General features: G+C 42.3%; 1 protein-coding gene across 3 annotated transcripts in view; it reads right to left on the reverse strand.

Annotated features, from left to right (window-relative positions):
• LOC112117089 (protein cordon-bleu) overlaps positions 1-13,190 on the reverse strand; it is a 240,208-nt gene that overhangs the window by 32,816 nt on the left and 194,202 nt on the right. The gene's annotated exons all lie outside the window — the stretch shown is intronic.

The following is a 13,190-nucleotide window of genomic DNA, read 5'->3' on the forward strand; positions in this document are numbered from 1 at the left end:
TCCCACTGATGTCAACAGTTTTGATGATGGGTTGGAGGCAGATTCGAACAGATTTCTTTCATCAAAAGGAATTAATATTATATTTATAGATTAGATAAAAATGTCTGCTATGACCTGATCCTACAAATATTTATGATTGTGCTGAACTTTAATTATGTGAATACTCCCACTGGTGCCAATGGGTCTACAATGATGGGTAAGATCAAGCACACGCTTAAGTGTTTCCAGGATCAGGGCCAAAGACTTAGAAATAATATATGATCCGCAAATCAGTAAGAGGAATACAGACAAACAACTATTTCATCTGTTTCGTTACATTTTGAGCAGTAGTATATTATTCCTGAGGGTTTTAAAATATCTATTAGTCAACTGAGGACCACTTTGTGTAAGAAAAAAAAAGATGTATCATAGAAATGGAGCTTTAAATAAAATATTTATTTTTAAAAGATTTATCTTAGCAATGAAGCTTCAAATAACATTTAAATCAAATCAAACCAAAATTCTCTTTGGCTGAGTTACACAATGCCATTAAATACTGAAATTGATTTCTGACAGCAGAAACAATAAAATCCATAGGGTTACAAATCATGATTAAAGCTATAAGTGCTGTCAAAACATATTTATGACTGAGGCTGCTGCAAAAACTCTACTGCAAGTTTGAGGGGGATGTTACTCAGTTTTGTTAACCTTATTTTCTATGATGCTAGCTCTTGTTTTTCACATTTAATCAAAGATTTTATTCTATTTAAAAATCCTGTTAAAATATTCTTAAAAAATAAATAAGAGGCAGTACATTGATTATGGTATGGTCATGGTATAGGAAAGTGTTTAGAAGAGCATCAACACATGCACAGATCTGAGAATAACCATAGTACATAATCACCAACACTGAAAAAGGATAACATGACCAGAAAATACACAATAAACAACCACCACCATACTGTTTGTGCTGCTTGGTTTTCAATTACATTGAAAAATACAATTATTAAAGCTATAGTAAGAGAAGAACAGATCAGAGTGGAATACATTATAGTGAAGTAAGAAAGCAATTTAAAGAATGAAGCAAACAGAGTGGCCTTTGGTTTAGAAGCAATGCACAATGCAATATACCTTGATGCATGAAGTTCTGTATGTGACAATAAAATGGCTATATCTGTTGCCACAAACATGCCATAAATAAGTCCGATCTGCTGCTGCCAGAGCTGTGCATGCTCAGTTTGCTGCTTTAGCGCAGCTGGCTGGAGTGATCCCATCCCACCCCTGCAATATGTGTCTGCCTGTGGAATTCTCCCCTTCCTCCTCTGTGTCTCCCAGCACCCCCACCTTTCCCCCCACCCAGCAAATGTCTCCTGATGTGGAGAAATGGGTCTGAGACCTACACTTGCCAATATCATCCAGCAAGTTGCCCAGTTAAGGGAAATGTCTTGAGATCCCCAAAGCTCCCACCCCATACACTGAAAAACAAAATAAATAACCCTCCCCCAAACCCCTAGGCCCAAGTGAGAATTGAAACCAGTGTGTAAGCCTTTGACTCCTGCAGGCACACGACTCAATGTGAGGACTTCCCCCCCCATGGTCATTAAACTGCAGTTCTACTCTGAAAAGTGGCAGTGTAAAATGGCACCTTCCTATTCAACAAGGAAGGAGTAAAGGTATGATTGAAGTTGCTTCTAAAAGAAAAAAACCCAGATGCTTGTTCCGTTCTTCCTCTTATCACACCACTCCCAACAAAACAGCAAATATACGGCCACATCCTGACATCCTTACTCAGTGGAAACTGCCACTCAAGTCACAATTATAGACTGAGTAAGGACTTCAAGATTTGGTCCATAGATAATAATTACTACAGATAAATTAATGTTGCTGAAACACTGCTGCACTCTGGAAGGCTGTCTATACTAATAACTATACAACGGGGCCAAACTCTGCTCTCAGTGACATCCAGCTTCTCCACAAACTTCATTTGGGTTGTACCAGTGTAACATAGTGTAGAGTTAGGCCTGCAGTTGATAAATAAGCATTAACATTTCCTACTGTGTGCCATGTCTTTTCTAACTGGAATTAGACGGTGCCCAGCAATGCACAGCACACTTTCTCACCTACCAGGTTACGGACTCTGGAAAGCCCAAATGTGTCTTGTAACACAGATCTGCCCTGCCTAGCAATAAAATGCCCTGCCACTGCACAATTAGGTCAGTCACAAGTTACAGACTTTTTTTTGTTTTGGTTTGGTTTTTTGTTTTGTTTTTAAGACTGTTTCCTGTGATCATCTAGAGGCAAAGAGGAGAGTAGCTCATCAGTCAGGAATGTGAGCTCTTGCTTAACACAAAAGGAACCTTGTCACTCTAATCTCAATACCGTGTAAGTAATTAAGATAACACTAAACTCTGAGCTGAGGAGAATCAGATAGTATACCTATAAATGAATGTATTTTGATATTGCATGTATATATATATACACACACATTATACACACATACAATATATAAAATACATACAGTGTCTACAGATGGGACAGGCATCACTTTCAGTTCTATCCTGCCTGATTTACATTTTCCACAATTTCAAACTGATTATTAAATTTAATATTTTATGAGTGACAGGGGATATATCCTGTTCCTAGATACATTGATGTAAGCCTGGAGTATCTCCACTGCATTCAAATGAGGTCAGATTGAGGCTCCAAGACTTTAAAACAAGCATATCCTAAGAGTATGAGCCTGCACTCACTGAAGCCAATCACAAAACTCTCTCAATGGATTCAGGTTAAGCTGCTTTATTTTCCAAATTACGTCTTCTGTTTTTATGACATTGCTGGTTTACTGCCATATCCAGCAACGATAGAAACAGCAAATCAAAATGCATTTTAAAAGAGGAAATTGTTGCTTTAACCCCTGTCTAGTGAATAATCAGGGCTCTGTAATAGATTTACAAATGAAACGTTCCTTTAATTCTTCTCAGTACTTGCTCTCTGTGCTAACAGGGCAACCATTATTTTCAGATTTCTTTCAACTGCTTGTTTCACTGCCAAATTTTCTCTTTTCACAGGGTGAAATCGTTTTGCTATACTGGTTCATTACAGTATTTTTGTGAGTAATAATAATAAAAAAATTACCATATGTTAAACAACACTGAATTCTTATAATGGCCCAAATATTACAACATACTTATTTTAGTGACAGTGCTCAAAACCTCTAGTAAGAGATTGACACTATTGAAGAACAGTTGCTCTAATTATTAGCAATAGTCATTAAAAGCTGGACATGGGTCACACAAAAAAGCAATATTTGAAAAAATTTCAGTAGTATATTGTCAAGAAAGAAAATGTACCCTTATAAGAGGCAGGGCAGGTGACACATCAAAAATATAGTCTATAATTCATTTTTATAATGATTACAAGAGATTATGAAAATAGGTAATACAAGGATCACTGTAGCAATTTTCATACAAGATGGACATTTTCTAGAAAAATTATTTTGTTTTTAACAATGGACTAAAAACTTAATGCAAATATAATTGGGAAACCAGTAGCTCTCCCTAAGCAGAATTAGCAAAAAAAAGTATAAGACAAGATGGACCAAATTCTCCCTTGAATTATGCCAGTCCAGGCCCATTTACTTCAGTCAGGTTGCCTAATGTAACTGAGGGGAGAATTCAGCTGATGGGTATCTCTACACTTTGGGTACGTCCAGACTACCCGCCGAATCGGTGGGTAGTAATCAATCTATCGCGTCTCATCTAGACGCAATATATCGATCCCCGAAGGCGCTCCCGTTGACTCCAGAACTCCACCAGGGCGAGCAGTGGTAGCGGAGTCGACGGGGGAGCCGCAGCCGTCGACCCCGCGCCGTGAGAACCCGAGGTAAGTCGAAATAAGATACGTCGACTTCAGCTACGCTATTCCCGTAGCTGAAGTTGCGTATCTTACATCGACCCCCGCCCCAGTGTAGACCAGCGCTCAGAGTGACAGATGTGATTCCTAGCTTGAGGAGACATACCCACAATAGCTCTGATTGCAGCAGTGTGAACGGCAGAAGGGGCTAGCTGCCCTGAATATGTACCTGTCTGAGATGCTAGGCACACCACTCTTGCTGCCAGAGCTGTGCTCTATTTTTAACATGCTAACTCAGTCAGAGATAGCATAGGTATGTCTCCTCAAGCTGGGAATCAAGCCCTCAGCTTGAAGTGTAGATATATGTGTGTGTGTGTGTAATTGAAAGCCTTGCAGAACTCAATCGGTTTGACAGCTCTTCTCAGTAACCACAATATATATTTATGTTCATTCAAATGGGCATCAACAGAAGGAACCCAGATCCAGCTCTGAGGCTTTACCTCGCCTTGTGGTTGCTCTGCAAGGACTGGGGTCCATGGGCCAGGAGCAGGTACAGATTGTTGCTCTTCGCTAGGGTGACCAGACAGCAAGTTTGAAAAATTGGGACAGGAGGTGGGAGGTAATAGGCACCTATATAAGACAAAGCCCACCCAAAATCGGGATTGTCCCTATAAAATCGGGACATCTTGGCACCCTACTCTTCATAGTGCAGTCCCCCTTCCTACTCCAGAGCATCCTAGTGTAGCATAATGCTGGCCTACTCAGGATTAGTCTGCATGTTGTGCATGGTCATCTCTGCACGCTTTGAGAGCTGGGGCTCAGGGACACCAGCCAGAATCAGAGCCCATGGGAGTGCAGCTTCTGCAGCTGCGATTATGATCTGGAGGCCTCCACATGAAAGGCTTTAACCTCTGCAGAGTGTCATACACTTCTGTACCAGAAATGGACTAGTTACAGAGTTTGCTTACATGCACCAGATGTGTTCATCATAAGATCCTTTGATGCTATGCCAGGTATGGCTGCGGTTCATTTAAATAAAATATTTTACACATTGCAACCTAGTGGCTGAACAGTACAATACAGTTTAGCATATTACATCTTCCTCTTTAAGTTCTTCAATCCTACCATTTACAATATGTACACTATCATGCGGTCTTTGAAGTTTAATCCGTTAAGCATCTCTGAATTGTGCTGGTTTTCTAATTACACAACCCCAACATGTAACAACTTGATCATCTGGCTGTCCATTAGTTGCAACAGCTGGCTGTGGTCATCAGTTTGGAATCCTTGAGTCTTCTTGTTTTGCATCTGCCATCTGAACAGTTTGCTCTGTTGATTGTTCTTTCTGAGGAACAAACTATAGATGTTGACGGTTTCTGTTGAACGCTCAACCACATATGACCTGGGCACTGGATTCTTTTTCTTTACGACAGCTGGAGTTGTTCATCCTTTTTCTCCACCCAATTTGACATGACCACAGCCACCAGGTTCTAGATCTGTCAGTTCTCTGAGTGATGTCTGTTGTAAAAGCGTTCATAAGCTTTTTTAGTCTTTTTGTCCAATTTGGCTACTCTCTTCATGTCTGGCCAGTTTGGAGATAGATTCTTTTCCAAAGTTGGAACAGTAGTTCTGAATTGTCTTCCCATCAGCAGTTGTGCTGGACTATATGCAGTAGCCGCTACTGGTATTGATCTGTAGCTTAGAAGAGCAAGGAATGGATCTTCATGCTATAGGATTTTCTTGGCTGTCTGTACAGCTCTCTCAGCCTCTCCATTTGCTTGCAGGTAATGTGGGCTGCTAGTAATATGATCAAAATCATATTTTCTTCAGAAGAACTTAAATTCTGCTGCAGTGAATTGGGATCCATTGTCTGTCACTGGTTGTTCTGGAATACCAAAATGAGAAAAAGTGCACTTCAGTTTCTCAATAACACTGAAGCATGTTATGTCTTTCAAGTACATTATTTCTATATATATGGGAAAATAGTTCATGATGACCAGGTAATGATGCCCACTGAATTCGCATAAATCTGCAGCTAGTCACTTCCAACATCTGTCTGGCAGAGGCATCTTTATTAAAGGTTCTTTGTGCTGTGTTGGTCCGTTAGTTCTTCAATGTTCACATGCAGATACTTATTCTTTATGTCCTTGCTGATGCCCAGCCACCACACTGACTGGTTGGGCCATTTACGACATCTAGTTATTCCTTGATATCCTTCATGGATGAGGTTTAAGATTTCTCCTCTCATTTCGTTTGGAATTACAAGGTAATTGCCTTTAATCATGACTCCATTTGACTTGCTTAATTGTCCACATACTGCAAAGTAGTCTCTTGTCACTTTCTGAGCCCTGGTCTACACTACGAGTTTAGGTCGAATTTAGCAGTGTTAGATCGATTTAACCCTGCACCCGTCCACATGATGAAGCCGTTTTTGTCGACTTAAAGGGCTCTTAAAATCCATTTCTGTACTCCTCCCCGACGAGGGGATTAGCGCTGAAATCGACCCCGCTGGGTCGAATTTGGGGTAGTGTGGACGCAATTCGACGGTATTGGCCACCTGGAGCTATCCCAGAGTTCTCCATTGTGACCGCTCTGGACAGCACTCTCAACTCAGATGCACTGGCCAGATAGACAGGAAAAGCCCCGCAAACTTTTGAATTTCATTTCCTGTTTGGCCAGCATAGTGAGCTGATCAGCACAGGTGACCATGCAGAGCTCAACAGCACAGGTGACCATGGAGTCCCAGAATTGCAAAAGAGCTCCAGCATGGACTGAACGGGAGGTACAGCATCTGATCGCTGTATGGGGAGATGAATCCGTGCTATCTGAACTCCGTTCCAAAAGACGAAATGCCGGAATATTTGAAAAAATCTCCAAGGGCATGAAGGACAGAGGTTATAACAGGGAACTGCAGCAGTCCCGTGTGAAGCCTACCAAAGAGCCAGAGAGGCAAACGGACGCTCTGGGTCAGAGCCCCAGACATGCCGCTTCTATGATGAGCTGCATGCCATTCTAGGGGGTGCCCCTACAACTACGCCACCCCTGTGCTTCCCTCCTCCCCAACCCCTCCTGGGCTACCTTGGCAGTTATCCCCCCATTTGTGTGACAAGTTAATAGAGAATGAATGAATTTGAAACAATGACTTTATTGCCTCTGCAAGTGGAGATCAAAGGGGGGAGGGGGAGGGCGGTTGGCTTACAGGGAAGTAGAGTGAACCAAGGGGGCGGGTTTTCATCAAGGACAAACAAACAGAACTTTCACACCGTAGCCTGGCCAGTCATGAAACTGGTTTTCAAAGCTTCTCTGATGTACAGCATGCCCTGCTGTGCTCTTCTAACCGCCCTGGTGTCTGGCTGCGCGTAATCAGCGGCCAGACGATTTGCCTCAACCTCCCACCCCGCCATAAACGTCTCCCCCTTACTCTCAGATATAATAACGATGGGAATATTGGTTTCGCTGAGGTCTAACCGAGTCAGTAAACTGCTCCAGCGAGCTTTTAAACGTCCAAAGGCATATTCTACCACCATTATGCACTTGCTCAGCCTTTAGTTGAACTGCTCCTTACTACTGTCCAGGCTTCATGAGCCATGGGAGCAAGGGGTAGACTGGGGTAGGTGCAACTGCACGGTGCTGCCGACTGGGGGAGCAGCCTGAGGCAAAAGCCTCCAGCTGGCATGATATTCCAGGCAGGACTGAATCTCCATTAGACAAAACTTAAAGAAGAGAATGACCTGGAGTCATTCACATTTTTGTCCAGGTGCCCCCAAACGACCTCACCGAGGCCGGCCAGGAGCACCCATGTCTGCCCAGGCGCCCCCAACCAACTTAACCGAGGTTGGCCAGGAGCACCCATGGGATGATGACGACGGCTAGCAGTCGTATTGCACCATCTGCCGTCCGCAAGGCAAAGCAAGGGAAGGGGATGCTGCTGTATAGCACTGCAGTACTGCGTCTGCCAGCAGCACCCAGGAGACATACGTTGACAGTGAGCTGAGCGGGCTCCTTGCTTGCCATGGTATGTCGTCTGCACGGGTAACCCAGGAAAAAAGGCGAGAAACGATTTTTTGCTGTTGCTTTCACAGAGGGAGGGAGGGAGGGAGGGAAGGGGGCCTGACGACATGTACCCAGAACCACCTGCGACAATGTTTTTGCCCCATCAGGCATTGGGAGCTCAACCCAGAATTCCAATGGGCGACGGAGACTGCAGGAACTGTGGGATAGCTACCACAGTGCAGTACTCCGAAAGTCGACACTAGCCTCGGTACTGTGGACGCATACCGCCGACTTAATGCGCTTAGTGGGGACACACACAATTGACTGTATCAAATCGATTTCTAAAAAATCGACTTCTATTAAATCAAACGAATTTCGTAGTGTAGACATACCCTTTAGATACTTGGGCCAGCCACCCCAATGTAACTTAGAACTTCCTGAAGTTGAGTGTCTGTGAGGTTGCTTTTTGAAGGTGGTGTGGTGTCTTTTCTGACAATGCTCTGCATGCATTCATACCATCCATGAACACCTTTATGTCATCTTAGAGTTCACAGGTAACTGAGTGTGATGTTGGGCTTCTTGTGAGCGTCTGCTTCTATCAGATTTTTCCCAGGAACATATTTAACAATTGGTTAAATGGCATTAACTGTAGCAATAGACGTTGGCATCTCAGTGGTGCTTGATCCAGGAGTTTTCCATTGATGAGGGTTACATGCAGTTTATGGTCTGTTATCAGTGAAAAGTTCTCACAGATATCTGTAAAAGTTCTCACAGGTCCATACTCTTACCAGGCACACCTATTCAATCTGTGCATACTGTTTTTCTGCTACCGTGAGTGTGCAAGAACAAAATGCAACTGGCTTCCACTCAGAGCCATGTTGTTGCAACAACACACCACTTACGCCATAGTGCATCCGCACTGACCCTTGTGGATTTGTTCACATTATAGTACTTGAGAACTGCCGCTGTTGAGATCATTTCTTTTATCTTTTTGAAGGCAATTTCTTGATTTGGCCCTCATAGTCGAGAAATGTTGGAATTTAACAGTTCATTCAGTGGTTTTGTCACTGTAGAATTATCTTGTAGGTATTGACCAAGGTAATTTACCATCCTCAGTATATGTCTCTATTCTGGTACATTAGTTGGTGCATTCAATTCTCAAATTGCGTTTATGTTCTCAGGGTTACGTTCCCATCTTTGTTTATTGTTTTTCCCAAAAACTCAATTTGGGGTAAGTGGAAAATGCATTTGTCCTTGATTAGCTTCAGTCCAGAAGGTCTGATTAGGTTTAGGACTTCATTGAGGGTCTTGTTGTTTTCTTCCATCTAAGATCACACATGAAAACTACCATAGTATGCCAACATTTTTATGGCTGACTTAGAACAACGCTTCCTCAGCTCTCATCCCCTAATGCCCCTACTCTACTTGCGCTATATTGATGACATCTTCATCATCTGGGCCCCTGGAAAAGAAGCCCTTGAGGAATTCCACCAGGATTTCAACAATTTCCATCCCACCATCAACCTCAGCCTGGACCAGTCCACACAAGAGATCCATTTCCTGGAAACTACAGTGCTAATAAGCGATGGTCACATAAACACCACCCTATACCGGAAACCTACTGACCGCTATACTTACCTACATGCCTCCAGCTTCATCCAGACCACATCACACGATCCATTGTCTACAGCCAACCTCTAAGATACAACCGCATTTGCTCCAATCCCTCAGACAGAGACAAACACCTACAAGATCTCTATCAAGCATTCTTAAAACTACAATACCCACCTGCTGAAGTGAAGAAACAAATTGACAGAGCCAGAAGAGTACCCAGAAGTCACCTACTACAGGACGGGCCCAACAAAGAAAGTAACAGAATGCCACTAACCATCACATTCAGCCCTCAACTAAAACCTCTCCAGCGCATCATCAAGGATCTACAACCTATCCTGAAGGATGATCCCTCCCTCTCACAGACTTTGGGAGACAGGTCAGTTCTCGCTTACAGACAGCCCCCCAACCTGAAGCAAATACTTACCAGCAACCACACACCAAAAACACTAATCCAGGAACCTATCCTTGCAACAAAGTCCATTGCCAACTTTGTCCACATATCTATTCAAGGGACACCATCATAGGACCTAATCACATCAGCCACACTATCAGAGGCTCGTTCACCTGGACATCTACCAATGTGATATATGCCATCATGTGCCAGCAATGCCCCTCTGCCGTGTACATTGACCAAACTGGACAGTCTCTACTCAAAAGAATAAATGGACACAAATTTAAATCAGACGTCAAGAATTATAACACTCAAAAACCAGTCGGAGAACACTTCTACCTCCCTGGACACTCAATTACAGACCTAAAAGTCACAATTCTTCAACAAAAAAACTTCAAAAACAGACTTAAACGACAAACTGAAGAACTGGAATTAATTTGCAAACTGGACACCATTAAATTAGGCTTGAACAAAGACTGGGAGTGGATGGGTCATTACACAAACTAAAAACTATTTCCCCATGCTAATTTCCCCCCCTACTGTTACTCACACCTTCTTGTCAACTGTTTGAAATGAGCCATCCTGATTATCACTACCCAAGTTTTTTTTCCTCCTGCTGATAATAGCCCACCTTAATTGATTTGTCTGGTTAGAGTTGGTATGGCAACCCCCATCTTTTCATATTCTGTGTATATATCTTCCTACTGTATTTTCCACTCCATGCATCTGATGAAGTGGGTTTTTGCCCATGAAAGCTTATGCCCAAATAAATTTGTTAGTCTCTAAGGTGCCACAAGTATTCCTCGTTCTTTTTGCTGATACAGACTAACACGGCTACCACTCTGAAACTCCATTTGTGTTTGTTAACAGTTCTGCTATCTTTCTTTGGAAAATTTCAGGTGTATTGGTAATCCCAAAAAGTAATCTTTGAAAGAGATGTGATAAATTAGGATGTGATAAATTTAGTCAGTTTAGCACTGTTTTTGGCTAAAGGAATTTGCCAGAATCCACTCAAGGCATCCAGTTTGGATAATACAGTAGTGCCTTTCACTCTGGAGAGAAAATATTTTTCTCTCTCAACTGCTTCATTAAATCTTTTAAGATCCATAAAGATTCATATTTTTCTATTTTTCTTTATAACTGCTACCACTGGGGCACACCATGCTGGTGGCTCAGAGATTTTCTCACTTATGCCAATCTGCTCCATTCTTTTTAACTCAGTTTCCATTTTATGAGGTATTGGCATAGTAATCCTGCACGCTGTGTGTACCTGTAAGATTCAGCATTGTCTCTTAAGATTATTTGTTCTGGATTGCCTTTCAAAAATCCAATATTACCAAATATTCACCACTGAGTTCTTCTACCTTTCTCATTAGGCCCAGCATAGCTGCCTCACTGAGGCTGAGAAGGCTGTTGGTCTGTGGCCATTTGATCACATACACTCTGAATCCATAGCTTTTTTCTTGGTAAGCTGATTCTGTGGTGAACTGGCCCATGCAGTTCAGAATACCTCCAGGGCGAGTCAGAGCTATGTCAAGTGACTTCAGCTCTGGGAGGGATTGAAGGTGATTGTAAGTCCCTTCTGAGATGACTGTGACATCAGCTCCTGAGTCATTTTTTAAGTAAATAGTCTTGTCATGAATATTCAGTTTCACTCTCCAGCCAGGCTCTATCTCATCACAAGAAACAGATCCCAGAAACTATGGCTCTTGAAGGTCTATAGTATGAGTGGAATCCCTGACGGCTTTGGTGCAGCAAACAGCTGAAAATTGTCCATATTTCATGCATTTATTATACTCTATGCTTCTGGTTGGACATGTATTATCTCTTGGGATATGACTTTTTCCACACATTGTGCATGTAGGCTGGAATTTGTCCCTGTTAGCCTGTAATTTCTTTCTGCTTGCCTCAGGGATTTTATGATAATGACTTTTAACACTCAAGTGTCTCTTTATAGTTTCTAAGCTACTTTCAGGTTTTTCAAGTTTGTCAAGGTTTTGCTGCCTCATCAACTCAGACTCCTTTGCTCTCTGTATAGCTGTGGCTAGGGTTAAATCTCTTTTCAGTTGTAGCTGCTGTGAAAGGTTTTTATCTGTTAATCCAATACCAAGCCTCCGTCTTATATTTTCATATTTTGCATTCCCAAAATCATAGTTTTCAGCCAACATATGCAGAACTCTTATAAAACATTCTGCATTTTCTCCTGGTTCTGGAATTCTCTGATGGAAACATACTCTTTCATAAACCATAATTCTTTGAGGTATACAGTATGCATCAAACATAGCCAGAATCCTTTCATAGTCATCTTTGTGACTGTCTTCAGTAAAGTCAAAGGATTTAAAGATATTGCTCTTCTTGTTTTCCCAAAGCATATGTTAAAGAAGATACCTGTATATCACAGTTTTCTTTGTGGAATTTGTTTGCCGTTTGAAATCTTGCAAAATACTACTTCCAGTCGTCCATTGTGAAGGTTTGTCAAAGGTGAAGTTCTCTGGGGCATTCAAGAGTGGCATGTTGATGAGACCCTCCAACCTTTGTTGCTTTGTTCCTTCCGTCTGCAACCTTTGTTGGTGTTTTCCTTCTGTTTCTGTTATTAGTTTACTCCTGACATCATGTCATGTACTTCTGTGCCAGATATGGACTGGCTACAAAGCTTACTTATCATACCAAATGTGTTCATCATAAAATCCTTTAATGCTCTGCCTGGTATGACTGAGGTTAGTTTAAATAAAGTAGTTTTCACACTGTGCCACCTAGTGGCTGAACAGGATAATACAGTTTAGCCTTCCATTACAGCTCTGTCCCAGGAAACAAGTGGGTTTATAGTGCTGAAGCCTCAGCTGGTTTCGTGGGATGAGGAATGGGGGCTATCTTTGCTGCAGATGTGGCACGTGCAGGGAAAGTCCACAGGGCTTAATCCTGGGTTGCAGCTACAGTTCTGGTGTAATGGAATCAGTTACACCATTCCGATTGAATGGTGGTGTGTGTCAGATAGCCACAAATGCAGATACACAGGTAATGGGAGAAAGACCCTTCAACCATAACCCAATTCCCATCCCTCTCTTCATTCTCTTGTGTCTACAGCAGCCCAGGAGATATAGTAGTCCCTGAACAGATCTGGTCACTGCTATTCAGGGAATCTGGAGAGCAGCACGAGATGAAGAAAGTCAGTTGGCTTTGTGCAAAATAGACATAAGCAGTTCCTAACTAATGTGCAGAATAAATTGGCAGAGAAAAATGGCACTTAGGGAAAAAAAATCTCACTTCCATGGCACAAGCTACAGTGAAATTCCTCCAAACAGGGCCGGCTCTGGCTTTTTGGCCGCCCCAAGCAAAAAAAAAAACAAAAAAAAAACCGGGG

The sequence above is a fragment of the Terrapene carolina genome, unplaced genomic scaffold, assembly GCF_002925995.2.
Source record: "Terrapene carolina triunguis isolate 2854851 unplaced genomic scaffold, T_m_triunguis-2.0 Scaffold180, whole genome shotgun sequence".
In the NCBI taxonomy this organism is placed as follows: Eukaryota; Metazoa; Chordata; order Testudines; family Emydidae; genus Terrapene; species Terrapene triunguis.